The sequence below is a fragment of the Falco rusticolus genome, chromosome W, assembly GCF_015220075.1.
Source record: "Falco rusticolus isolate bFalRus1 chromosome W, bFalRus1.pri, whole genome shotgun sequence".
In the NCBI taxonomy this organism is placed as follows: domain Eukaryota; kingdom Metazoa; phylum Chordata; class Aves; order Falconiformes; family Falconidae; genus Falco; species Falco rusticolus.
Window position 1 is genome coordinate 1,847,192 of NC_051209.1, and position 27,955 is coordinate 1,875,146.

At 43.4% G+C, this 27,955-nt stretch overlaps 1 pseudogene; it reads right to left on the reverse strand.

The window, feature by feature from the left end:
- LOC119140905 overlaps positions 1 to 27,955 on the reverse strand; it is a 50,805-nt pseudogene that overhangs the window by 11,985 nt on the left and 10,865 nt on the right.

Here is a 27,955-nt window from a genome sequence, read left to right on the forward strand (position 1 = left end):
AGCTTCTGCTCCGGCATTGGGATTGCCGGATTACTCCAAGCCCTTTGAACTATTTGTGCATGAGAACAAAGGACTAGCTAGTGGAGTCCTTACTCAAAAGCTAGATCCACATCGCCACCCTGTGGTTTATTACTCATCTGGATCCTGTAGTGGTGGGGAATAATTCCTGTGCTAAAGCAATAGCAGCAACAGCAACTATCACGAAAAAGAGCAAACCATTAGTTCTCGGTCACCCAACAACCGTGTATGTCCCGCACAAAGTAGAACTGATTCTTAAACAACATGCTACACAAGCATTGTCCCCACAAAGAGCACGTTGCTATGGATTAACAGTTTAAAATGCAGAAAATATTACTTTAAAAAGATGTAATGTTTTGAATCCTGCAAATTTACTACCTGTTCCCTCCAATGGTGAGCCACATCATGATTGTGCTATGGTAGTGTTCCACTCCAGCCACCTACGGGAAGATCTGTGACATCAACCTCTGGAGAATGCTGATCTAACCCTTTCCACCGATGGGTCTTTGTATTACATGAATGGAAAATGACACACGGGCTATGCAGTGGTGAGAAACTTAGAGGTACTTAAAACCTCTGTGACCCTTAGTGAGTGCCCAAGAGGCTAAATTAACTGCTTTAGCAAGAGCAGCCTGGTGGGGATGTAATCAACAGATAACTATTTATACTGATTCTAAATATACCTTTGAAGTGTGTCATGCAATGGGTATGCTATGGAAAGAATAAGGATTCCTTACCTCAGCGGGAAAAAAAATATTTCTAATGGGTCTGTGTCATGGTTTAACTCTGGCCGGCAACCAAGCACCACGCAGCCGCTTGCTCGCTCCCCCTCACCCAGAGGGATGGGAAGGAGAATCAGAAAGGAATGTAAAACTCAAGGGTTGAGATAAGAACAATTTAATAGGTAAAGCAAAAGCCATGCAAGCAAAGCAAAGCAAGGAATTCATTCAGCACTTCCCATGGGCAGGCAGGTGTTCAGCCATCCCCAGGAAAGCAGGGCTCCATCAGGCGTAACGGTTACTTGGGAAGACAAACGTCATAATGCCAGATGTCCCCCCCTTCATCCTTCTTCCCCCAGTTTATATACTCAGCATGATGTCATATGGTATGGAATACCTCTTTGGCTAGTTCATGTCACCTGTCCTGGCTGTGTCCCATCCCAATTTCTTGTGCCCCCCCAGCCCTCTTCGCTGGCAGGGCCTGAGAAACTGAAAAGTCCTTGACTTAGTATAAACATCACCCAGCAACAACTAAAACCATCAGTGTGCTATCAACATTGTTCTCACATCAGAGCCAAAACACAGCACTGCACCAGCTACTAAGAAGAAAGTGAGCTCCATCCCAGGCAAAACCAGGACAGTCTGAAATCTTGATGCTGTTGGAAGCTATCAATCTTCCAAGGGAAATTGCTGTAGTACACTGTCCAGCTCATATCAAAGGATCCAGTGAAACTGAAAAGAATAATGAATTGGCAGATAAAGCAGTAAAAGCTGCTGCCTGCCAACCTATATACAAGTGTACTGCTATAACAACTCCCTCTACTAGTGATTGGCCAGATATCAATAATGCAGCCCAAATATATGCAGAGGTCACTCAGGAAGAATGGGCTTGATGGGGAAGTTGGGAGGCTGTGAAAGATGAAACTGGAATTTGGACTATTGGAGGAAAATCCATTTCACCAAGAAAATATGTAATGACTTTGGCTAGGGGGTTTCATGATAAAACACATGGAGGGGTGGTAGCAATTGTTAACCAGAATGAGATAATGTGGGCAGCTCCAGGAATACATATGGCAGTAAAAAGGATTGTGAGTTCTTGTCCCACATGTTGGACGTTTTCCAACTCAAAATCCAAGCAGAAGGCTGGAGGATGACCGTGGGCATGGTTCCCATTCCCAAACCTGTAAATTGATTAGGCTGACATGCCTCCTGTGAGCAGACTTAAGCACCTGCTGGTGACTGTGGATCAACTCTCAGGATGGGTAGAAGCTTTTCCCACCAGGAAAGCTGATACTGTGGGAGTGGTCAAAGCACTCTTGCGGGAAATCATTCCCAGATATGAAATACCTGAAACCATAGAATCCGATAGGGGTTCTCATTTTTCAGCGGAAATACTAAACAACATTTATAAAAGTTTAGGAATACAGCGACAGCTACCTGTTCCATATCATTCGCAGTCCTCAGGACAAGTGGAAAGAATGAATAGGACTCTTAAAAATAAAATTGCTCAAACTTGTAGTCAACTGGGTTTGAAATGACCTGAAGTTTTAGGAATAGTGCTATGGTATATTAGTAATACCCCTCACCAACCTCTAGGGTTGTGACCAGCAGAAAGTGTTTGGCAGGCATTTAGCTGTACCTGGGACCTTTGCCCCACTAGGACCAATCTCTTAGATGGAGATGAATGAGACTTGGATTGGGAATACAAAAACATCTACCAGAAAATATGGCACAAGCCAAATGGTTTCAACCAGTACCAGCAGGAACACAGATACATGATACCCAGTTTGGGGATACAGTAATGATAAAAGTCCGCTCTTGCAAAATGAAGTTGGACCATAAATGGGAGGGTCCATATACTGTGCTATTAACTTTTTATTTTGCTGTAAAAGTTACTGGGAAAGAGAATTGGATTCATCACTCATACATTAAACAAATTCCTAAAGGAACATTGGTTAAATGAATAACAGCCAGCCATGCAGAACCCCACCAAACCTGCTGTGGAGATTAAAGCCAGGACCATTGTAATTCCCTAAGGAAGAAGGAATTCCAGAACCATGTTGGTTTTGTTTCCTTTCTAGAGGAAAGTACCTGGACCAGAGACTCGGCTCCTGCAGCGTGGCCAAGTGGACTATTAGATACTGTTAAAAGAGGACAGTGTCCTGTTTGGTGTATTCATCATCCATATAGAGCTGCTGTATATCCAAGCAATTCCCCAAGAGGAGAACAACTCAGGTTTTATCAGCATGGTTGGCTTCAGTTATCCTGAAACAATTGTGGCCCATGTCATCCTAGAAGGTGTACTAATAATTGTTTTAAAGGTCATTGGGAACATTGTTCACAGAGTTGAAGTCAAGGAAGTATAACTAGGGAAAGCGCCTCTGGACACATAAACTGGTGCTGTGCATGCATACTACACCAGCCACTAACAGTTATATGAGCTTTGCAACAATACAGGGTATTGATAATTTGGGAAAAACATCCAGATGAATTACACACATCTGTAATGCTCAGCCTGTTTAGGTCTAGTCATATAGCCTTTATATTGATTATATGTGTGTTGCGTTAAAGGGGGTGGAGTAATTTAGCAGAAAATACCGCCCACCCACCCCCACCTTCCAACTCTCCTCACCGAGGTGGGAGGTTAGGTGTGGCTAGGTTTAAATTCTAAGTGATGTCCAATTTACCACTATCAGTCCAGTCGTGTCTAATATGTATATTAAGCTACCACAGTTCTGGATACACTGATAGCAGTCTGCACTGCCAGTCCAGTTGTGCTCATGAACTAGCACGGCCACACTCTAGGGTATGGTTGCGTTCAATGAGAAACTGCGACAACCAGCTACTTAACAGTGCAGTTTTATTTGTGCAACAGATATACATATTTTTGGATTGCCAGTGATAGTGACTGTCTGCAAAAAGGCATGTGCAAATAAAAAGTTATAAAGCACAAAACGCATGGAAAAGTTACAAACAATACACTCCGCTCCACCCTCCACTGCTACTCTAGGATAGCAGGTTGTGTGGCTTAGGGAACTGTGGTGATGTAGATTCCATGCATGCCAACCGTTCAAAAGGCAATAGCTGTATTTTACCCTAAAAAGCTTTCTGTAATACTACGCTTCTATTAGGACCCAATTTTTCTCTAGTTCCCCCCCTCAAGGTGATTTTCCCACAATGTGGGAGCTTGTGATATTGATACTCTTAATACTCCTTAGATCCTTTTTAGTAATACTTTGTATATATTTACATTTATCAAGAACTAAAATAATTGTGCCAGAATGGGTAGCGACCCTAATAGGCCAACCTCAGGAACCATATACTCCCTGGGCTTCTTTCATTGATTAACACTTTTTATTAATAGTACACTAGCTAACTCTAATCTGGCTTTTGCCTCCATACAAACAATAGCGGAACATCTAAAATGGTGTTTCAAACCCAAATGTATTTAGATTTATTCTTAGCCAGTCAAGGAGGTGTTTGTGTAGCTATTAGTCAATCTCGCTGTTTCTATGTCAATAACATGGGCAAAGCGATAACAGATGCTAACTATTCAATTGTTAGTTTCCCATCTACACCCAGGTCCCTCAAAACATTAATGGGAAACACTGTTCAGCCACTGGGGAATTAATTCTTGGTTATCAAGCCTATTAGCCACTATTATTAAGATTTTACTTCCTGTATTTGTTATGTTCTTATTGTTCTGTTGCTTTTTTCAATGTGTTCAGACTTGTTTAAGAAATATAATACTTAGGAGCATGCAAGGGTGTAGATGTACCCTCCTTGATGACCCTTTATAAGACAGGTATGCTTATAAAAACAAAAGGGGGGACCGTCGTGCGATTTGGTATACTACTTATATAGAACTTGCTTAGCATAACTTGCTCAGCGTAACTTGCTTAGCATTAGTAGCTAAATCTGCTGAAGCCTTAGGCTACAAGCTGTGAATTTTCACCTAGATATTCTGAACTTACCTAGTTAAGTAAAAGGAGGCCCCAGAGCTGGTTCAAATTGGAAGATAAGGAAGCAAGGAAGGCCACTACCATTGTCAGCTGATGCAGTAACCTTAGAGATAAGAGAAGAAACAGCCCGCCTAGAGACAATGAAGGGACCCAATGAAGAACAGGAAGACCCCAGACCCTAATATTAATACTAGTAAGAACTGTTGTGTGAGGGGTGGGAAATTTAGATTGTAAAGGTATAATATAACTGCCCAGGGGTTTCTTTGTTCAGGGTCTCTCTTTGGAAGCACCCAGCTCAAGCTGCTCTGCATGTCAGATAAATAAACAACTTATTTACTCAGCGAATTGGCAACTCATCTTCTTCAAGCAGGAACCTAGGGCCAAGCCCTGTTGACTGTGGCATAATTCCTGGCACATGGTGTAATTCCCTCAACAGTCTGACTATGGTTCCAATAAGAAAAGCTTCTATAGGTACATCAGTGATAAAAGGAAGACTAGAGAAATTAACTCTATCCCAGCCAAAACCAGGACAAGAAGTTTGTGAAGAACTGCAGCCCATGGAAATGACTCACATTGGAGAAGTTCATGGAGATCTGTCTCCCATGGGAGAGACTCCACGCTGGAGCAGGGGAAGAGTGTGAGGAGGAAGGAGCAGCAGAGACAATGTGTGATGAACTGACTGTAGCTCCCACTCCCTGTCCCCCTGCATCACTTGGAGGGAGGGGGTAGAGAAATCAGGCCCAGGAAGAAGGGAGGGGTAGGGGAAAGGTGTTTTTAAGTCTTGAGTTTAGCTTTCATCACCCTACTCTGATTTGAATGGTAATAAATTAAACTAATTCCCCTAAGTTGAGTCTGTTTTGCCCATGACAGTAATTGCTGAGTGATCTCCCTGTCCTTATCTTGACCCACGAGCCTTTCGTCATATTTTCTCTCCCTTGTCCAGTTGAGGAGGGGGAGTGATAGAGTGGCTTTGGTGGGCACCTGGCATTCAGCCAGGGTCAAACCACCACATCAGTGAACAGCATTGTGATTTTAAATTCAGCCTCTTAAATTCCAGCTAGACACTCTGGCAGTGTTCTGTGTAAAGTCCCCACTCACTCATCAGGAAAAGTTCTCTGCTGACATCAAAGTCGAAGTTGGCATGTGCGGAGATAGTCAAGCCTTGCTTTAAGCAATGTGTGCCTAGCTATTGTGAGTTCTGCATTGAAAAGTCATGGTCGTGTGAGCTACTGAAGGGAAGAAATGCACTGATAAACTTCCGTAACCTGGGACTGAGTAAAGTCTCACAAATTAGACACATGCATCCATATATACCTCCCCAACCATTTTTCTTTTTATCACCCACCCATGTTTTATCCACCTGCCCAGTTAATGGACTGATCTGATAATCTATTTCATTGGATGCTTAGCAGTAGCTTTGGCTTCCTAAGTCATGTAAGGTACAGGAAAAGCCTAAAATATATTGGGTCTTTACAAGATGTACAAGATCTGACAAGGGAAGAGATGAGCAAATTGCCAATCTCTGTTAATGCCTGGGATAAATGTGATCATGTTTCTACTGATTGAAGCATTCTGCAAATTGAGTGAATGTTTCTTTTCAAATTAAGGGTGCCTGTAATCATATGAGCTTCTTGAAGTTTTGACATTTGCTTACTTTTGTACTGATCAAGTCAGGAAAAAAATAGGATTAAAAGGGGAGAGAGGAACAAGTCAGAAAATGTGGAAAGAGGTCATTACCTCAGTCCTAGAAATATTCACTAAAAACAGACATTATTTTCTTACCATTTTCTAGGTCATATCTGCAGCATAACAACTTCAGAATACTTTAGAGACAAAAAGGCAGAAGAAAATGAAAGTGTTTTCCCTGAAGGATCTAAACATATAGAGTGAAAGGGAACAGAAATGTGAAAACTTAAACTAATACCTTTGCCATGAATATGACCTATGTTAGACGTAACCAGGACTGAAAATGTGGGGCATTGGGACAAAGTAACTGATTTGCATGTCTGTTGAAGGATACTAAATAGGATTTCTCATGAGGCTGTTTTGAGAAATGATCTGTATGGCTTTAAAGCAACATAAAGGCTAATTAGTGCTAGGTTATATCCTTCTGGTCAAAATAAAGAATTAGACAGGGAACATAAATGCCAGGAGAAAGTTGTTAGGACCTATAACATGAAATGCAAATCCACTTAGCTATTCCTAGAGAAGTTAAAGCTTCAAACTTAGTCATTATTACTTTGAATCCTTCAATATAGAAATTAAGGGGTGGGGTGGGGTTTTGTCCTGGTTTCAGCTGTGTTTTGAAATTGCTTGGAGGGGGGAATTACAGATCTAATATTATATCAACCCTTTAGGGAAAAATACAATTGCCACTTTCAAACAGTCGGCATGCACAGAATCTACATCACCACAGTTCCCTAATATCATACAAACTGCTATCCTAGAGGAGTAGCGGAGGGTGGAGCAGAGTGGAGACACCACGGCCAGGCTCTGCTGTACTCCCTGCAGGATTTGGAAGGTGATGGTACCATACAGCTGATAAGCTGCATAGCGGCTGTAAAATATATGAGAAGATGCCCATTGCTGGGTCAACAACTGTGGCGAAGACCAAGCAAGAGGGTCATTATCTGCGAGAGAGGGCCAGGAACTAGGCTCCTTTAGCGCTTCAAAGAAAAGATAAGCTTTCTAACAAGTACATGCTAACTGCTAAAAGAAAACAAACTGCTGAAGAGATAAAAGTCAAGGATGCTAGGATAAAATAATTGTGGTAGTGGGAGATCGAGACCTCCTACTCAAATGGCCCCCCCAAAGAGAGTGAATCCCCCGCTGGGGGAGCATGAGCAGTAAATTTAAAATGAACTGTTTCTTTAAATGAAAGTGAGAGAATTTTACCCCAATCATAATAAAGGAATGTATGATTAGAGTCACTCAACCTCCACGTGTGAGTAAGAGAAGTATAAAAAGTAAATGAATGAGGGGACAAATGGGGAAGACACCACGGAGACAGACTCCTGGGACCGGCCGACAGACTGAGCCTTTCTTCTCCCCCCCTTGGGACACCTTGGGTGAGACTTAAATTAAGTGCTTCTTTGGGAAACTTAGAAATCTCTCTAGAGAGTTACTTTTTAATGCTTGTAGCCAGGCTGTATTGTTGTAACTTTTCCACACATTTTAGACTTTATAATATTTTACTTGCACGTGCCTTTTTGCAGACAGTCTCTATCACTGGCAATCCAAAGAACCTGTATATCTGTTGCTAATAAAACTGCACTGTTAAGTAGCTGGTTGTCGCAGTTTCTCATTGAACGCAACCATACCCTAGAGTGTGGCCGTGCTAGTTCATGAGCACAACTGGACTGGCAGTGCAGACTGCTATCAGTGTATCCAGAACTGTGGTAGCTTAATATACATATTAGACGCGACTGGACTGATAGTGGTAAATTGGACATCACCTAGAATTTAACCCTAGCCGCACCCAACCTCCCACCTCAGTGAGAGTCGGAAGGCAGGGAGGGGCAGTTATTTCCTGCTAAATTATTCCATTCCCCTTTAATGCAACAAGCTGGGATAGATTTAATTTTCTTCTTAGTAGCTGGTGCAGTGCTGTGTTTTGGCTCTGATGTGAGAACAATGTTGATAGGACACTGATGGTTTTAGTTGTTGCTGGGTGATGTTTATACTAAGTCAAGGACTTTTCAGTTTCTCAGGCCCTGCCAGTGAAGAGGGCTGGAGGGGCACAAGAAATTGGGAGGGGACACAGCCAGGGCAGCTGACCCGAACTCACCAAAGAGGTATTCCATACTATATGACATCATGCTGAGTATATAAACTGGGGGAAGAAGGACGAAGGGGAGGGACATCTGGCATTATGGTGTTTGTCTTCCCGAGTAACCGTTACGCCTGATGGAGCCCTGCTTTCCTGGGGATGGCTGAACACCTGCCTGCCCATGGGAAGTGCTGAATGAATTCCTTGCTTTGCTTTGCTTGCATGGCCTTTGCTTTACCTATTAAACTGTTCTTATCTCAACCCTTGAGTTTTACATTCCTTTCCGATTCTCCTCCCCATCCCTCTGGGTGAGGGGGAGTGAGCAAGCGGCTGCGTGGTGCTTGGTTGCTGGCCAGAGTTAAACCACGACAGTTTTGTATGTGCATTTTTACCTTCTAATCACTGTTGCTGGTACTGACAAGACTTTTATAACCCCTGTTAGGAAATGGGAAACTAAGAAAGTGCCACTGCAGGAAAGCATTCACATTCAGCTTGGCTCAGTGCCATACAGTCCATTTTAATCACTGTTCAAAGTGGAAGGATAACAGTTTTACTGTGGTGCTCAGTTTGAAAAGAGGGCTCTAAGTAAAAGACGGATATTCTTCAGAGGAATTTCTTGATAGCATAAAACATTACCTCTTTAGTGTTTTCTTATTGTTCTAAAACTAAACAAATAGCCTTGTATGTTCTGTTTAAATTCACTTGCTGTGAAAACGTAACGAGTGTTAATATTCTTGAAATATGCTGAATGTTTGGAATTTTTTGTGTGCATCCATCATCAACTTTTGATGAATGCTCACAGAGCGTTATTGCTTTCCCTTGCATTGTGGTACATCACTGAATCAAAGCCTGTAATACACACTGGTGGTAATTGTTCTATCAATCTTTCATGGTGGTGAGCCCACAATTAAATTGCTGCATTGAATGAATGCTCTGGCTAGTTGACCTTTTTCTTTATCCTGTGTTTATATGCTCTAGCTAAATCCCAGTATTCTCCTCTCTTTTTCTGTTTCTATATTGATAGAGCTGCTTGAAGTGTCTCATGTGTCTGCTGAAGGAAATAGCATGAAAGATCAGTAACTGGAAACACAAATAAATATTTGAGGAGAAGAGAGCTGTAGTCCAGCATTTCCTTGGCACTGTTCTGTTCCTCAGATTTCCAAAGATGATTATATTTACCCTCAGGCCTTCTAAATCTCTGTAACTCAGTGGCCTTTTACCTCTTGGCTTCAGTGTGCCTGATTTAAATTAAAGCAACATTTAGGATTTTGCATGCTGTTGTATTGGGTCTGGCTGGGATGGAATTAATTCACCCATAGCAGCCTTCATAGTGCTGTGCTTTGTATTGGTAGCTACAAGGGTGTTGATAACGCACCAGTGTTTTGGCTACTGGTGAGCAGTGCTCCCATACCATCATGACTCTCTCCAAACGCCACCCCCCTGTAAGAGACTGTCGGTGAGAACCACCATCACCACAGCAGATGTTTGACTCAACATTGCTACAGCAGGGAACTCACACCAAATGTTTATCTGTGGCAGGAAGCCAACACCATCACCACAGGAAATGTTTATCTCAACATTGTTAAGGCAGGAAACCCACCAACTGACACCACGGAGCAATGGGGGGGGGGGAGGAGCTAATCCTGAGAAACTTAACCAACCCCCTGTGCATGCATCCAGACGTGGGGTTGGGGGGATCGAGGGGTCTGGAGACCTCTGAGGACCACCTGACGGTATTGAGCATGAACACCACTGCCGGGTGGAAGGTGTGGTTAAGCAGAACAGCTCGTGACAACCCTATAAAAGAAGAGAACCAACCAACATTGGATGGAACATTCCCCCACTGGACTTGGAAACGAATCAGACTATTGGGACACCACAGCTCCAGGGTGGTAGCTATTGCTGTGAACTCTTTCATTCTTTCCTTCTTTCTTTCCTTCCTTTCTCTCTTTATCTCTCACTCTCTCCTTTGCATTTGCAAACCTGTTGTCAGGCAAATAAAGTTCCTTGGCTCTTGACTCTGTTTTGAGTCTTAATTCTGTTCCCGAGAATACAAGCAGAACCTCGCTCCAGTCTTGGACCAGCATGTGATACACCCTATCCCCAAAGGCCAGTTGGCTGGGGCTGGGCAAGATCTTGGGAGGGGACATAGCTGAGACAGCTGGTCCAAAATAACAAAGGGATATTCCATACCATAATGACGTTGTGCTCAGCAATAAAAGCTAAGAGAAAGGAGGAGGAAGTGGGGACACTGGTGGTTATGGCATTTGTCTTCCCAAGAAAACATTATGCGTACTGAGGCCTTGCTTTCCAGGAAGTGGCTAAGTATCTGTCTGCGGATGGGAAGTAGTGAAGGAATTAATCTTTTTTGCTTTGCTTGCATGCATGACTTGCTTTCCCTATTAAACTGTCATTATCTCGATCCATGAGAATTCTTACCTTCCTTCTATTTTCTCCCCATCTCATGGGAGAGGGTAAAGAGCAAACAGCTGGGTGGGCGTTTGGCTGTTTAGCCTACCACAGTCCATATTTGGCACCCAGCATGGGCCTTGAGATAACAATAGTTTTGATCTGAGCATGCTATAGTTGTTATAGTTGTTAATTGGCATGCTTCTGTGCTAGAAATGGAGCTTGCTTGCTTTACTGTATATTAGAGTCTAGGGCTGGTAAGCATCTGCTTTTGGCTTTTGCTGTTGTCTCTGCTGCTTATCTGTTTTTCTGTGCCTTGGAACATTTTGATAAAAGCAATAGCTGTAGAGGAATGAAGGCAGTGGGTTGATTAGCATTGATAACATGCAGCTGTGGCCTTGCCTCAGAGGCAGTGGGTTGATTGACATGGATGATGTGCAGCTGTAGCTGGTTCCTGCTAAGTGGTTAAATAGCCCTGAGGATTGTTGGGTTGGGTATAGCATTGTTTCCAGTACTGTGGTCTGAACTCTGAAGGAAGGTGCTACTGTACAGATAGTAGAATCTGACCAATGGTAAAGCCTTGTTGCAGCCTGATAGCTTGCCTGTGCTACAACAATTGGTGCCCTGTGTGAGGCTGGCTGAGTTGGACTCTGGCTGCAACAACTGGTGCCCAACATAGCTGAGACAAGCAGGAGAACCTGCAACCCATAACAGACAATGTGAGAGGTGAGCCATTGCAACTAATTGATATGGGTGTATTGCAGTATTTGTTGTCCATCTTAACTCAAATTGCAATTTTTGGTACCTGATGTAGATGGGGACTAATTGATATGGCTATGGAAGAATAAATTCCACTTTAACAATGCTTAGAGACATATTTGAAAAAGATGTGTAAAGTATAACAAGAATGCAGTAAAAGCTTTGCTAGGAGGGTGCAAAGTAAATGATGTGCCAATTATGCTAAAAAAATGTTTCCAGTGTTTGGACATGGTGAAATGCTGGAAAATTTCTTTTTGAGGCTGCCTTGAGGGGCGATAAAATAGCAACAATGTTGCTAACAACATAGAGATTAGTCTTGAACTTACTAGAACAATTAGAAGTTGATAGGGAGACAAATTCTATATTTGCAATGCTTATGGATATATTTGAAAAAAGAGGTGTAAATATGACAAAATGGCAATAAGAATTCTGCTAGTGTGGTGTAAAAAGTATGATTTGCCAGTTACAGTGAAAAAGGTTTTCAGCATTCAGATATGGCAAAGTGTTGGAAAGTTACTTTTTGAGGCTGCCTTGAGGGGAGACAAAATTGCCAAAGCTTTGTTTACAGCATGGAGATTGATCATAGATTTGCTAGAACAATCAGATGTGGACAGAGAAATAAACCCTATATTAACAATGCTAATGGAAATATTTGAAAATAAAGGCATAAAGTATGATGAGATGGCAATAAGAACTCTGCTAGGGGTGGTATAGAAGGAATAATTTGCCAGTCAGTGAAAAATGTCTCAAGCATTCAGATATGGCAAAGCGCTGGACTGTTACTTTTTGGGGCTGCCACAAGAGGGGACAAAATTGCTACAATGTCATTGACAACATGGAGATTGGTCTTTGATTTACTAGAACAATCAGAAGTGGACAAGGAGACAAAGGCTGCAGTTGAAATGGCCACATCCCCCGGTTGCAGAGATGGTGCCCAGTAAGGTACCTTTGGTGCCATTGGATTCTCTGCTGTCACCTGATTCATGCAGTCAAGGCCGGCAGGAGGAGCAGAGCGGCGCCAGGTCAAGCGGGCAGAGTTTGTTCCTTTTGGGGCGACAGGGAGATCTACTCATCATCCCATTTCCTATCTGCGATAGGTTTATCGGAGGAGACCTCGGGTCATGTTCAACAACCAGTCCAAATTACAACATTGGGACCAGATCCTGCTAAAATCTGGAAAAAGATGCGGGAGCAAGCGCTCATGGAAAGGGATATCGATGCTGCAACTGCCATGGGGGGCAGGGTGTTAGCCTCCCCAGTGCTTTGAAAGGATGGTAATGCTCCCCCAGAGTGGGAAGCTTTCAACTGGGGAGTGATAAGAGTTAAGATCAACCTGTATACAGTATGGAATAGGCTCACCCTATGCTCAGTCATTGTTACGTAGTACTTTCACAGCAGAACTTACTGCTCACGATTGCTGTTCAATTGCACAAATTATACTGACCCCTATGCAAATGTTAATGTTTGAGTCAAATTGGAGGTGCTTGGCAAATGAGCAATCATTGATGAATTTGGAATACCCCCAGGATGATCCACATCTTGGGGCAGGGATTCCACAATTGATGGGGGAGGCTCCAGTTAACTCTACTCAGTTACAAGCTCACCTGGTTCCATTATGCTATACATCCCTGAAAAGTTAATTGAAAAGACCAATGAAGAAGTAACTATTTCAAACAGGTTAAAATTCATAAATTTAATATTTGCCAGCTAGGAAAAGGATGTTGGAGGGTTCAGCTCTGTGGCATGGGCACAGCAGTAGTTACTAAGTTCACAGAACTAGAAATTAAAATTGGTGAGGGCAGGATGCCTTCAGCTGACACAATTTAGACCAAAGTAGGCTTGCAGTGTGTTTAACAAATTTGAATTTTATAGTGTAGCCAGAATGATGGGAAAGGACAGAAATGAAAATCAGTTTTGTCTTACCTTTGTTATCCTTCAAAATTATTTTCCTTTGCTCTTTTCTATCTTCTTTATGAATCATGCCTGTCTCACTCTTCAAAGACTTCTCAACACAGCTAGGATCCTTGCTGACATTTCCTCTCTCCTCCAGTCGAGGCTTTTCTTGACAGCGTTGCTGGTGGCAATTTCTTCTTGGCTCCAGCAGATGAAGGCCCACTCCTTGCTTTGTCTTGTTTATATTTGATGGGCTCAGTCTCAGCAACAGCTGGTGATGTCTGGTAGGATTTTGACCCTTCCTGATTTCTTAGCCTTTCCTTATTGACTGGGAACAGATCATATGGGGTTGACACTAAGGAGAATGGCTGAGTTCTGCTGCATGATGGTGGTTCTTGAAAATACTGGTTGTTCCCTGAATCATCTGGTGGCAAATTAACTAAACCAGTTACTACTCTCTGATGTCATGACTTCTTTATCATACTCCGTAGACTTAATTGAATTATCAACCTCAGTTAACTTGCTGGAAGAGATCAAGTCAGGACAGGACTGCTTAGTGCTAATATTCATAAACTGTCTCTGAGCCTTAGAGCTAGCTAAACTGTGCAAAGGAGCTTCATCTGGGTTATATCCAATAGCTCTTAGAATCTTTTATTTTCACACAAGACTGCTTCCTCATTTTCTTCAGGCACCCTATGGAGCTGATCCTTCAATGCTTTGCAGAAAGTTTCCAGCCTACTCAAATTTTCATCTACTTTGACAACAGTTTGTGTGGATTTGGTTTTTACCTGACTTCCTGTGCCAAGACACCCCATTGATGATATACTGGTAAGATGGCTCTCTGACTGGCTTACAGGTGTGAAGAATGGTAATGTTTCTTTTACAGTCCCTTGTTGGATATCCAAACTGATCACTGGTATCTCTATAATCTTAATTTGCTATGCTGTGATACTCATTTTGAGTCTTTCTAGGCAGTGGGGGACTAACTGATGTTACACTTACAGATGCATATGCCTGACTTTTTTTTTTTGAAGAATCAGTTTTTAACCCTTCATCAGACTTGTATTTTTTGTTGACAGCACCTTCACCTTGTTCTGATGTATTATGAGGGGAAAGTGCAGCCTGACTCTCTGAAACATGACTAACTCCTGAGTCACAGGAAGTTCCAGCCCTTTGTTCATCACCCATGCAAATCTCTCTCTGGTTTTCTCCTGTTTGACAAGGTTTGTATCTGGGCACTTCTACATAAAAATATCTTAAAAAATGGATCCCCAGGGGAGGGAGTGAATGCCACTTCTTGTTTTTCTATTTCTGTCAGCTGGTCTGTATTTTGGGGTAGATTTTTTTTGTGTTATGGTTTCAGGAGTCTTAATTAAAAGTGGGCAATTGCATTACATAATCATATTTCTGTGCATCAGAAAAAACTTGAAAAACTTGACAGTCCTTATTTTTTTGAAAGATGATAGCTGTCAGAATTAGTGTCATTTTGCACATCCAAGTCTGAGTGATCTCCTCTTTCTTGTAAATTATTTTCAGAATTTTTATGTATGGTGTTAACGGAAGAGTGTTCTCCATGTGTAAACTGACCAGTATTTTCACTGGTGAAAATGCCTGTCTTTTCAGGGAAATAAGCCAATGCTTTTCTTGCTGGATAACAGCCTCTAAAATGACACCCTTTACCCGTTAGACTCGTTTATCAAGGATGTATTGTGCTCAGTATGAAGCAATTGTCCCATGCAACTTATCTGACATGTAAGCTGGGTTTTCTTTTTCACATGCTAAATTAACACTGAGCATTTTTTAATCTTTGAAGAGAATCTGCATCACAAATTTGGGAAGCATTATTAATGGTAAGCTTTCCTTCCCAAGCGACAGTCATTTGAATGGATCCATTACTGTCAGTTAAAGTTTGATTTGGCTTCTGCTCCAAGCACTCATCTGTATGTATGATACTATTTGCTGAAACACAAATGGATGGTGTTTCCATTTTATTTCCAGTGCTAGAATCTAGACATATACTATCAGTTTCTACCACTTGTGCAAGACAAATGTTTCCTATGGATGCATGGTTACATGCTTCATCTGTTTTAAGTAAGATATTAGAAACACTGCACTCTCTTTTTTTCTCTGTTCTTTGTCTACTAGCTGGTTGCACAATAGGTTCCTCTGATAGCAAATTTATTGCCAAAGGGTGATCAGAACCAGTCTCCTGTACAAAGTCCAGTTCTGTGACTTTGTTATCTGTTGGCCTAACATCTAAACTTGTGATGCCCTGGTTTTCAAATGGGATTTGATAATCTGACTCTTCTTCATGAAGAAGCTTCCACAGCTTGTCATGCACTGCAGATATATCAGCATCTTCTCTGCACCCAGGTTCTCCAGATTTCAAGACTGGCTTGGGATTAGCTTCAGACAGAGATTAATCACATGACAGACTGCAGAGAATATGTGTCATTGCTACTGTGTGAGTCAAAACTACACATTTGTGATGAGCCAAGGGAGGAAGACCATAGCTTTGCAGAAAAGAGAACAGCACATAAACATTCTTGTTTATCAGGAACAGTCTGTATCCCATAATGGAAAAGGTTAAATGTAATTCTTTGATTTGTTGCCATTACTAATAATATTAATTCTTTGCTCACTGAAGACTTGTTGGTGACAATTTACTTTCTTATCACAAGAAGCATGGTGTTGAGAACAGGTCTGTAAATTTGCATTCTTTGTAATGTCTTTTCAGTACAGAGCACTTCTGAAGCTGGATGGATGGTTCCTGCACTCTCATAAATCATGAAGTTGCTTTCCTTTTCTATTTCAGGCTCCATAGTTAGTCTCTCGCAATTCTGGGTGAAGACTTCAAGATTAGCACCTTGGTTCTACAAAGAAGAAAAGAGAAATGTAGTTAAATCGCTGCTTGACACAAGCCTGAAAGAGTCCTGGCTTGAAATATACCTTTTTATTTACTTATTAATAGTGTTTGTCAACAGTCAAGTTTCTGACTTGTAGCTGTGAACCTAACGGACTGAAACCATACTCCTGGGTCTTAATAGCCTTGAACCCTGACAAGTTTCAGATCTGGAACCAAATGCTGAGAAGTACAAAATTTAATTAAGAAAAGATCAATGATTGATATAGTCCAGCTAGATAAAAACCAATAAAATAAACCAATTGTATCTATGTCTTTTACTAATGGTTGGAGTGTCTCACCATACTTATGTAATTATTGCATAATCCAAACCAATGCATTTCTGGAACTACCCAGACTGTTTTTTTGGGAACTTGCATTCCCCTTTGCTTCCATCATGGGCATTGTTATTTTAGGTTTCACAAAGATGCTTCCTTAATATGTATCAGTCTTGAAAGGGGGTGCATTCTCTGAAACTTGTCTGCCATGCTATGTACTTCAGAACAAGGCTCCAACCAAAACCTGAACATCTCTGAGTCTGTTCTAAGCTATCTTCAAAATTTGTCTTTAGTCATCTCTGACCCCTTGAGGTGACAACTCCCCCTTCAAAAGGGAGTGCCAAATGTCATTTCAGCTCTTGCTTCTGTCCAAGTGGTAATGAATTCTCATTGTAAGGCATGTTCAGCCCTCCCCTAGCAATGAGACATGCCCTGCAACCTCAGGGGTACTGTGGGGAAAACTGGGGCAGAAAATAAAAATGCATATTGTTCCCACATCTCCTTTACTCTTCTGTATCAAAATATTCCACACTGTCACTTTATGTAGAAACAATCCATTCCTCAGTTAATTAAGTTCAGTTTGGCTTAGTTTATGCAAGGAGTGTAGACCTTATTAAAGAGAGCAACTGGCTGCTGTTTGGGCTTGCAGGGGATGAAAAAAGTGCTGCCATCTGCCTGGCATACTAAGTCTGTTAAACTGTTCACTGTTCCCCTTAGGACTGAGCATTTACTCTTAAATGCTTTTTCCACAGCTCCTGCCAAGCTCTTGTTCTCCAGGATTTTCTCTAGTTCTTTTCAGTGCTAAATCAATTCCTTTGAGTTGGTGAGTGTATTTCACCCGTAGCAAATCATAGATGGAGAAGCCTACAATTTTTTTACTGGACAAAAATACAATGTTTCATAACTGAATTATGCTTTATGCTTTTGGTTACTGTCTATTTGCCAGAACAATCTGTAAAAGTAGAGAGAAATTTATCTGTCAACCTTTGGGAAAAAAAAAATTAATTTCAAATAGCAATTTACAGGGTATAACAACATGGACCTTAGGAATTAGTTTGTACATTTGACTGTGTACCTTTCTAGTGGCTGGAGCTTTGCACCTACTCCCAGCAGAAATGATGAAATGCTCTAAAAAAAAAAATTAGACTGAGTTTAAAAAACACCAATATCTGTAGACATTTTTCATTTTTTTAGGTTTTACCCAGCCACAGACTCCACTTCATAACTTCATCACCTTGTAGAAAGGTGGTTGCAGGCATTGTGAATCGTAATCCCACTTTAATAGAATGAATGGATGTATGTGGGAAGGTGGGAACTGCTGCCTTCCAAACAGAGCGTCTGGCAAAGACCTTTGCTGTTGCAGTCAGGGTCATTCACTGTTGTTACACATGTGGGCAAGAAGGTCACCTAAAGAAGGACTGTCCAAAGAGATGGAGGCAGGGAAGGGCTGATGGCTCTGGTTTGGTATGCCATTGGTGTAACAAACCAGGGCATTTTGCAAAATACTGTAGATCTAAATTTAACACTCAAGGACAGTTACTTGTAGGTGGCAACAGAAAGCAGGGGAATGGGGAGAGGAGCCGTGGTGATGATAGAAATGAATCCTCCACAACCATTCCAGGCTTATGCAGCCAACTCGCAGCCTGAACTTCAGGGAGTGCCAGATTGGATGTTACCACAGCAGCTGCCATCACAATAGAGGATGATAAAGTACATAAGGTCCCACTGAGTGCTGTGGGACCCATCGGCAATAAAATGAGTGCGCTGTTGCTTGGATGTTCTAGTGTAACATTACAAGGTTTGTTTGTCTTGCCAGGAGTCATTGATGCTGATTATATGGGTCAGATTCAAGCAAGGGTGTGGACCCCCCCACCCCCCCTCCCCGTGTCAATTGCTGAAGGTAGCTGGATTGCACAATTAATTCATTTCTGCGTGCAAGTTAATTATGCCCATGACAAAGTCCAGGGCAAAGAAGGGTTCAGTTTGACAGGAACATCACAAATTCTCTGGACTCAGAGCATACAAAATGCTCAACCAACTCTAACCTGTAAAATCACCTTTGCCAAAGGGACTCCTCCTGCAATACAGGTGACTGGAATGATTGACATGGGAGCAGATGTAACTATTATGTCTGCGCACATCTGGCCTTGCTCTTGGCCTGTCTGTTCAGCAGGTTCCATATTGGCAGGAGTGGGTGGTGTGATGCAGCGTCCAAAGTTGGTATATGGTGCAAGTTTGAAGCCCCGAGGGCCAGACAGCAACAATCTGTCCCTATGTGCTTGATGTCCCTATGAATTTGTGGGGGTGGGATGTTTTGGGACAGTGGGGAGTTATTATTGGTACCCAGAAGGATTTTTAATAGGGACCACTGTGATGGAGTGTGTACAAAGACTTACTCTGCCTTTGACTTGGAAGACAGATACCCCTGTTTGGGTGGAACAGTGGCCTCTTCCTGAGGGAAAAAACGTGTAGCCCTCCAAAAATTAGTCAAAGAACAATTAGCACAAGGACACCTAGAACCTTCCTATAGTCCTTGGAATGCCCCTGTGTTTGTGATAAAAAAGAAATCAGGCAAATGGCATTTGTTACAAGATTTAAGGAAAGTAAATGATGTAATGGAGGGAATGGGAGCCCTGCAATCGGGCATGCCTTCCCCAACGATGATCCCGTGAAACTGGGACATTTTGATAATCGATTTAAAAAGATTGTTTTTTCAGTATTCCTTTACATGAAGCTGGTAAATGTTTGCTTTTTCAGTTCCTAGCAGAAACAACATGACTCCTTGTAAGCGATACCAATGGACGGTGTTGCTGCAGGGTATGAAAAACAGTCCTGCTATATGTCAATGGTATGTAGCAAAGGCTTTGTCACCTGTATGGAAACAATTTCCACAAGTATATTGTTATCATTATATGGATGATGTTCTTGTATCAGCTGCAAATAAGGCTGAACTTCAGCAAGTGTATCCAGTATTGCAGCAGTCGTTGGCCACCTTTGGGCTATGTATAGCACCAGAAAAGACTCAACAGCAAGCCCCGTGGAAATACTTGGGAGTTAAAGTGCTAGATCAAACGCTTGAGCCACAGTCTATCCAGCTCCCAGTAAACGTCAGAACCCTAAATGATTTGCAAAAATTATTAGGGACCATAAATTGGGTGAGGCCATACTTGGGCCTTACAACAGACCAATTGAAACCACTCTTTGATCTCTTGAAGGCTGACACTGATTTAATGTCTCCCCGATCACTAGCTAAGGAAGCCAGCTTAGCCCTAGAGAGGGTGGCCGATGGTCTGCAATAAAAAAGGGTACACCGTGTAGACTTAGAAACTCCGATAAGTTTATATATTGTCATTGCTAACTATCATCCCACGGGATTGTTGGGCCAATGGAATGAGTGCTGGCAAGATCCGCTACATGTCTTAGAGTGGTTATTTTTATCTGTACAACCATGGAGGACAGTGAGCACTCAGATTGAGCTAGTATCAAAAATCATCACCAAAGGACGTACGCGGTGCGTTCAGCTCACGGGCCAAGATCCCAATTACCTGATAATTCCCATTGAACGTGACTATGTAAGCTGGTGTTTGGCAAACAGTTTACCATTTCAGTTGGCTCCGGAAGGATTCAAGGGACAAATATCCTGTCATCTTCTCAGTCATAAATTATTACAAACTTATTCGGACATACAGATACTTCAAAAGCCGCTGTTAGCAGATAGCCCAGTGCAAGGCCCTACGGTCTTTACAGATGGTTCTGGGAAATCGGGAAAGGCAGTGGTCACTTGGTATGATGGAAAGCAATGGCAAGAGTTGATACACTTGACACGGGGATCACCTCAATTGGTTGAACTTAGTGCTGTCACTGTTGCCTTTAAAATGTTTTCTTGATGTGCTGTAAACATTGTTACAGACTCTGCTTATGTTGCGGATGTTGCACGACTCATTGACTGTGCACTGCTTAACAAGGTAAATTCAGAACAACTATTTTTTTTATTAAAAACATTATGGGTAATAGCGAGTCAACGTACACATAGATGCTACATCCTGCATGTCTGCAGTCACACTGGATTGCCAGGATTCATCTGTGAAGGAAATGCCCGTGCTGATGCTCTTGCAGCTCCCGCTTGGACTCCTCCAGTGCCGGATCTGATACGACAGGCCCTCATGTCTCATCAATTTTTTCATCAGGGGGCTCGGGCACTGCTCCGTCAATTTAAAATATCTTTTGTGGATGCAAAATCCATTATCGCTGCTTGTCCAGGGTGTCAGCAATTGGGTCCCAGACTAATGTTTCCACGAGGGGTCAATCCACATGGATATCAGTCCTTGGATCTGTGGCAAACTGATGTCACACATGTGCCTTCTTTCGGTTGTTTACAGTATGTTCATGTCTCCGTTGATACCTTCTCAAAAGTTGTGTGGGCGTCGGCCCATACTGGGGAGAAGGCTCTGGATGCCATTTCACATCTTCGACAGGCTTGGGCTGCTCTGGGGGTTCCGAAGCATCTCAAGACAGACAATGGACCAGCATATTCATCTGCACGCATGGCCAAGTTCCTTGCCTCTTGGGGGGGCAGAACATGTTACTGGCATCCTGCGTTCCCCAACTGGCCAAGCCATTGTGGAACGTGTTCATCATACTTTAAAGCTACTTCTTGAAAAACAGAAAGGGGGAATGGGTTCTGAGACTCCACATGCTTGTCTATGGAAAGCTGTGTATACGTTGAATTATTTGACTGTGCTGGCTGGGAAAGAATGTCCTGTGATTATCTCACGTTTCTTGTCTTTGCGGGGAGGAGATCCTCCTATCTGAGCAAAGGTTTTAATGAGAGATCTACAAACGGGAAAATGGACAGGCCCGTGGAATTTAATTACCTGGGGATGAGGGTATGCTTATGTCTCCACAGATGCAGGGCCACGGTGGCTTCCAGCTAGGTGTGTTAAGCCTGTTTTAGATCCTAGAATTGACAAGAGGACATCAGATACTGGCTGTTCCACAGAACCCTTGAGAGGGGCGTCAGAATATCTGGGTGACCCTGATGCGGAGGCTGAATCAGATGTAGCTTTGTTCCTTCTTAACTCAACCTGAACAGCCTTTCCACATATCCTGCCAAGAGCCCTACAATAGATGATAGACACAGCCTTTTTGGTTAAAAACAAAAAGGGGGAATTGTAGAGGAATGAAGGCAGTGGGTTGATTAGCATTGATAACATGCAGCTGTGGTCTTACCGCAGAGGAAGTGGGTTGATTGACATGGATGATGTGCAGCTGTAGCTCGTTCCCACTAAGTGGTTAAATAGCCCTGAGGATTGTGGGAGAGGGGGTTGGATAGAGGAGCAGCAGTGTGGTCTGACCTCTGGAGGAAGGAGATACAGCACAGATAGTAGAATCTGACCAATGGTAAAGTCTTGTTGCAGCCTGATAGCTTGCCTGTGCTACAACAAATAGCCATGCATCTTGGATTGGCATATGGCCCTGGCATTGCCGTTCCTGTACTGTGTGAGCTATTTTGTGGAAAGAAAAAACTCTTTCCTCATCTCCTCTGGGATTGACATGGCTAGCTTTGCTGCATGGCCTCCCAAGGTTCTTGTACATTCTTATGTAAGCTGCTTGATCCCATTAGCTAACATCACTGGCTTGTTGTTGAGTGTGTGGAATCTGGTTTGTTCCTGGCATAACAGTAAACAACTTGGTGAGGTGACAGAGAAACGTGCCCTGAGGCAGTCAATCCCTGGGTGGCAGGGTGTGTGGGAGGATTTGAGTGGGTGGATATCAGCAGCTCCTAATACTATTTTAGGGCTTGGCCTATGCCTATTGAGCCTCTGTCCAGTACCATCAGAGTTAGCAGGGTAAGGAGGGCTTCTACATCTAACACCACCATGGCTGAGATGGGGACTCAAACCCCAACTACACTAATCACCCCGGTAGTCAAAAAGAAACAGGGGAAGTGGAGGTCAAGGGGTCCATATCATTGATTAGTAAGGGAGGAGGAAGGGTCTAATCAAGAAGCTGGTCCTTCAGCAAGGAAACAGGACGAAGTGACCGAAATCACCCAAGAGGTGGAAACCACCTGGTCTCTAACCCTGGGTGAACTTTGAGATATGCAGAACAATTACAGCCACCAGCCAGGTGAGTGGATTGCTGCCTGGTTTCTCTGATGCTGGGATAGTGAAGGCAACTGTCAGGAACTGGAAGGTAAGAAAGCCCAGCAGGTGGCATCCCTAGCTAGGGACCAGGGAACTGAGAAAGAAATCGGAAAAGAGGTGACAATCCACGGCTTCTCTAGGCATCTCCTGTTCTATGTGAAGGCGAGATATCCCATCAGGGAAGATTTTTTAAATTACTAAGGGAAGTGGATCACAGCTGAGGAAGGTGTCCAATATGTGAGAGAATTAGCAGTGGTGGAGGTTGTCTACAGCGACTCGAACTGTAGGGCAAGGCCTCAAGGACAAGAGTCCAAGCACTGTTAGCCTGATGAATGGAGACGTGTTAGAACTTGTAGGGCACCAAACCCTGGGAGGACAAGGAGTGTGAATAGATAACAATTAACAGGATGAGTCATGCTGAGAGAGGATAGGGGAGTGAGGAATGGATGGGGCCAAGGAGAGGTAACACCTTGCTGTTAATTGATGACTGTAAACACTTACTTTAAGTGTCCTTTGTTTGTAGTTAACCACCAATTAGGGATTGCCTAGCCTGCAATGCTTAGCTTAAAGAACCAATCTGTTTAAAGCGCGCAGCTTCTGAAAACATATAAACTCGTGATTGCGTACAATAAATCGACATTTGCTTGCATCAAGCAGCGTCCCGTCTCTCCATCGCAGCATCGGACAAGAACCAGGTCTCCAAAGATCCAGATGATGTCTGGTATACATGGGCCATGTGGAAGAGTTTTGTCTGAAATGCACTGGTGTCATATGCCAACATCCTGGCGATGATGGACTAGCCAGACCTCAAGATACCAACTGTGAAGAAACTGTCTTGCCAGCTCTGGTGTTTCAAAGAGAATCTCTTCCTTCTTTTCTCCACAAGCTAGTGTTTCAGCTACCAGAAGCACCTAATGGAGTCATTTTCCACCTGCCTGGAAGGAAAGGGAACCCCGGGCACTTGCTGCGTGGCACCCTGTGGTTCTTCCTGTGTGACCAGGGAGAGGACACAAGGAAATGGGTTGGAGACTCTACATATAAGCTATAAGCCTGTATACGTGAACTGAGGGGGAAAACAGCTGCTAAGAAGATGCCATCCAAGAAGGCTGCCACTCCAGGTGCTGTCAAGATGGTGGGAGGCAGCCAGCAATCCCCCAGATGTAAAAGAAGGTCTAAGAATGCCTCTCCTCTTGATTTTGGTGAAGGGACTTATGGTCTTGACACTGCAGGAGTCAGGTAGCAAATACTCCAACCCAGAATAAAGGGTCCCCACCTCTGGCCAGGCAGAGAAAACAGATGAATGGGTTTACTGGACTGTGTGGATTTGATGGCCTGGCACATCAGATCCATGGGAATATAAGGCTCTGGTAAACACCAGTGCACAGTGTACCCTAATACCATCAGGTACAAGGAGGCAGAACCCATCTGGATTTCTGGAACAACAAGGGCATCCCAACAGTTGTCTGGGTTGGAGACTGAGTTGAACCTAAAAGGGAACAAGTGGTAGAAGCATCCTACTGTGACAGGCCCAGAGGCCCCATGTATCCTCAGCAAAGACTATTTAAGAGGAAGGGACTTTAAGGACCCAAAAGGGTATCAATGTGAGCCTTTTGTTTAGCTGCCATGGACGCAGAGAAGATTAAATATCTGCCTGATGTCTCAGAGGATCCCTCTGTGGTGGGTTTGTGGTGTGTTGAAGAACAGCAGGTGTTGATTGCTATCATGATGGTGCACCAAGGGCAATAGCACACCAACTGAGATTCCCTGGTTCCCATCCATGAGTTGATTTATCAACTTGAGAGGCAAGGAGCGATCAGCAAGAGTCCCTCATCCTTTAATAGTCCCATATGGCTAGCGTGAAAGTCTGATGGAGGGTGGAGGCTAACAGTGGACTACTGTGGCCTGAACAAAGTCATGATGCTGTTGAGTGCTGCCATCCAGGACATGTTAGAACTCCAGTGTTAATTGGAGTCAAAGGCTACCAAGTGGTATGCAACAAATGATACTGCCAATGCTTTTTTTTTTTTTTTTCCAATTCCTTTGGCATTAGAATGCAAGCCACAGTTTGCTTTCATGTAGAGGGATGTCCAATATACCTGGAATTGACTACCCCAGGGGTGGAAGCACAGCCCTACCATTTGCCATGGACTGATCCAGACTGTACTGGAACGGAGCAAAGCCCCTGAACATCTGCAATATATTGACTATGGCGTACGAGGCATGGACTTTGCCAGGATGGTAAACCAAAGACTTTTATTGTTAGTTAGTTACAGCTTTTATAAGTTTATACTCTGTACACGCGCTGCTAAAAGCTTTATTATTGGTCAAACTCTACTGTCCACGCACCCAGCCGCTGTTCACTATAGGCTACTCTCTGCTGTTCACACTGTATCCTTATTTTCTAGAGGTGAGATCACATTCCTCCTTTGTTTCTGTCTCATCCGGGTTTCTTCTCATACTCCCTCAAAGTTATTTACCTCTTTGCTGCAGGATCACAGCTGCACATAGTCAAAGCAAGGCCAAAGCTGCACATTATCAATGTCAAAACAATCCACTGTCTCCGCTTCCTACAACTGACAACATCATCATGTGGGGCAATGCAGCAGGGGAAATGTTTGAGAAAGAGAAAAGAATAATCCAGATCCTTCTGAAAGCTTGTTTTGTCATTAAAAAAAGCAAGCTCAAAGGATCTGCATGGGAGATCTAATTCATGGAAAGATGGACATCATCATAACCCTATGGATGTGATCAGTAAGATTACAGCCATGTCCCCACCAGCTAACAAGAAAAACAAGCTTTCCCAGGCATCATGGGTTTCTGGAGAATGCATATGCCGGGTTGCAGTCAACTTGTGAGCCCTTTCTGTTGAGTGACCTGAAAGAAGAACTATCGTGAGTGGGACCCAGAGCAACAAAAAGCCTTTGAGTGTATCATAAAGGAAATAGCTCATGCAGTAGCTCTTGGGCCTGTCCAGACAGTAAGAGCTGTGCATAATGTGCTCTACAATGCAGGTGAAGAGCATGGCCTCACCTGGAGCCTCTGGGAGAAAACACCTGGAGAAACCCAAGTTCAACCTCTAGGGTTCTGGAGCCAGGGTGTAAGGATCAGAATCCTACTATACCCTGACTGAATAAGAGATAGTAGCAGCATATGAGGGGGTTCAAGCTGCTTCAGAAGTTGTTGGTACAGAAGCCCAGCTCCTCTTGCCACCAGGATTGCCTGTGCTGTACTTGGATGTTCAAAGGAAGGTTCCTCTCTACGCATCATGAAACCTACGCTACGCAGAGTAAATGGGTAGCATTGATCATGCAACGGGCTCAAATGGGGTAACTCAACCACCTAGGAATCCTGGAAGAGATCATGAACTGGCCAGAAGGCAGACATCTTGGAGCATTGCCCAAGGAGATGACCTGTGCCCAAGCAGCAGCACCATATAATGAGTTACACAAAGATGGAAGGCACCATGGTCTGTTTACTGATGGATCCTGTCATGTGGTAGGAAACCATCAGAAGTGGAAAGCTGCTGTGTGGAGTCCCACACAACAAGTCATTGAAGCCACTGAAGGAGAGGGTGAGTCAAGTGTTGTGGTTTAACCCCAGCCAGCAACCAAGCACCACGCAGCCACTTGCTCACTTCCCCCCCAACCCGGAGGGGTGTGGAGGAGAATCAGAAAGGAATGTAAAACTCGAGGGTTGAGATAAGAACAATTTAATAATTGAAACAGAATAAAAAGGAAATAACAATAAGAACAGCAACAATAACAACAACAAAACCAACAGTAGTTATAATGGAAAGGTGGGGGAAAGGATAAAATCCAAAGGAAAAGGGAAAAGGAAAAAAACAAGTGATGAACAGTACAACTGCTCATCACCCGCTGAACGATACCCAGCCAGTCCCTGGGGCAAGGATCCCCAGGCCCCAGCTAACACATCCCACCCCCATCCCCCATGTTTATATACCAAGCATGACGTCCCATGGTATGGAATACCTCTTTGGCTGGTTCAAGTCAGCTGACCTGGCTTTGTCTGCTCCAAATTTCTTGTGCCCCTCCAGCCCTCTGGCTGGCAAGGCCTGAGAAGCCAAAAAGTCCTTGACTTAGTATAAACATCACCCAGCAACAACTAAAGACATCAGTGCGTTATCAACATTGTTCTCACATCAGAGCCAAAACACAGCACTGTACTAGCTACTAAGAAGAAAGTTAACTCCATCCCAGCCGAAACCAGGACAGTCAAGTCAGTTTGCCGAAGTGAAAGCCATCCAACTAGCCCTAGAGACTGCAGAACAAGAAAAGTGTCCAGTACTCTATACTGACTCCTGGATGATGGTTGATGCCCTATGGGGGTGGCTACAGCAGTGGAAGAAGATCAAATGGCAGCACAGGGGTAAACCCCTCTGGGCTGCTGCATTGTGGCAAGACATCATTAACCAGGAAAAAAAGCATTTTGCTGTAAAGGTGTGCTCAAGTGCCCAAGAGCTGTGCCACAAAAGAATATCAGAACAAGAAGCAGGTAGACTAGCCCTCCAGAATTGAAGTAGCTCAGATGGACCTGGATTGAGAGTGTGAGTGTGAGCTATTTGTAGCCCATGAAACATCAGGACATCTAGGGAGAGATGCAACATACAGATGGGCTCGTGATCAAGGGGTGGACCTGACCATGGAGGCCATCACACAGGTCATCCACGAATGTGAAACATGCTGCAATCAAGTGAGCTACATGAGTAAAATCTCCCTGGAATAGAAGGTGGTGGCTGGGTTTTCTATATGGTGAGGCCTGACAAATTGACTACATTGGACCACTGGCCATCCCCAGGAAAGCAGGGCTCCATCACGCGTAAGGGTTACTTGGGAAGACAAACGCCATAATGCCAAATGTCCCCACCTTTGTCCTTCTTCCCCCAGTTTATATACATAGCATGACATCATGGGGCTTACTTGTCCTGGTTTCAGCTGGGATAGAAATAATTTTCAAATTAGTAGCTAGTAAAGTGCTATGTTTTGGCTATGATGTGAGAGCAATGCTGATAACACGCTGATGGTTTTAGTTGTTGCTGGGTGATGTTTATACTAAGTCAAGGACCTTTCAGTTTCTTGGGCC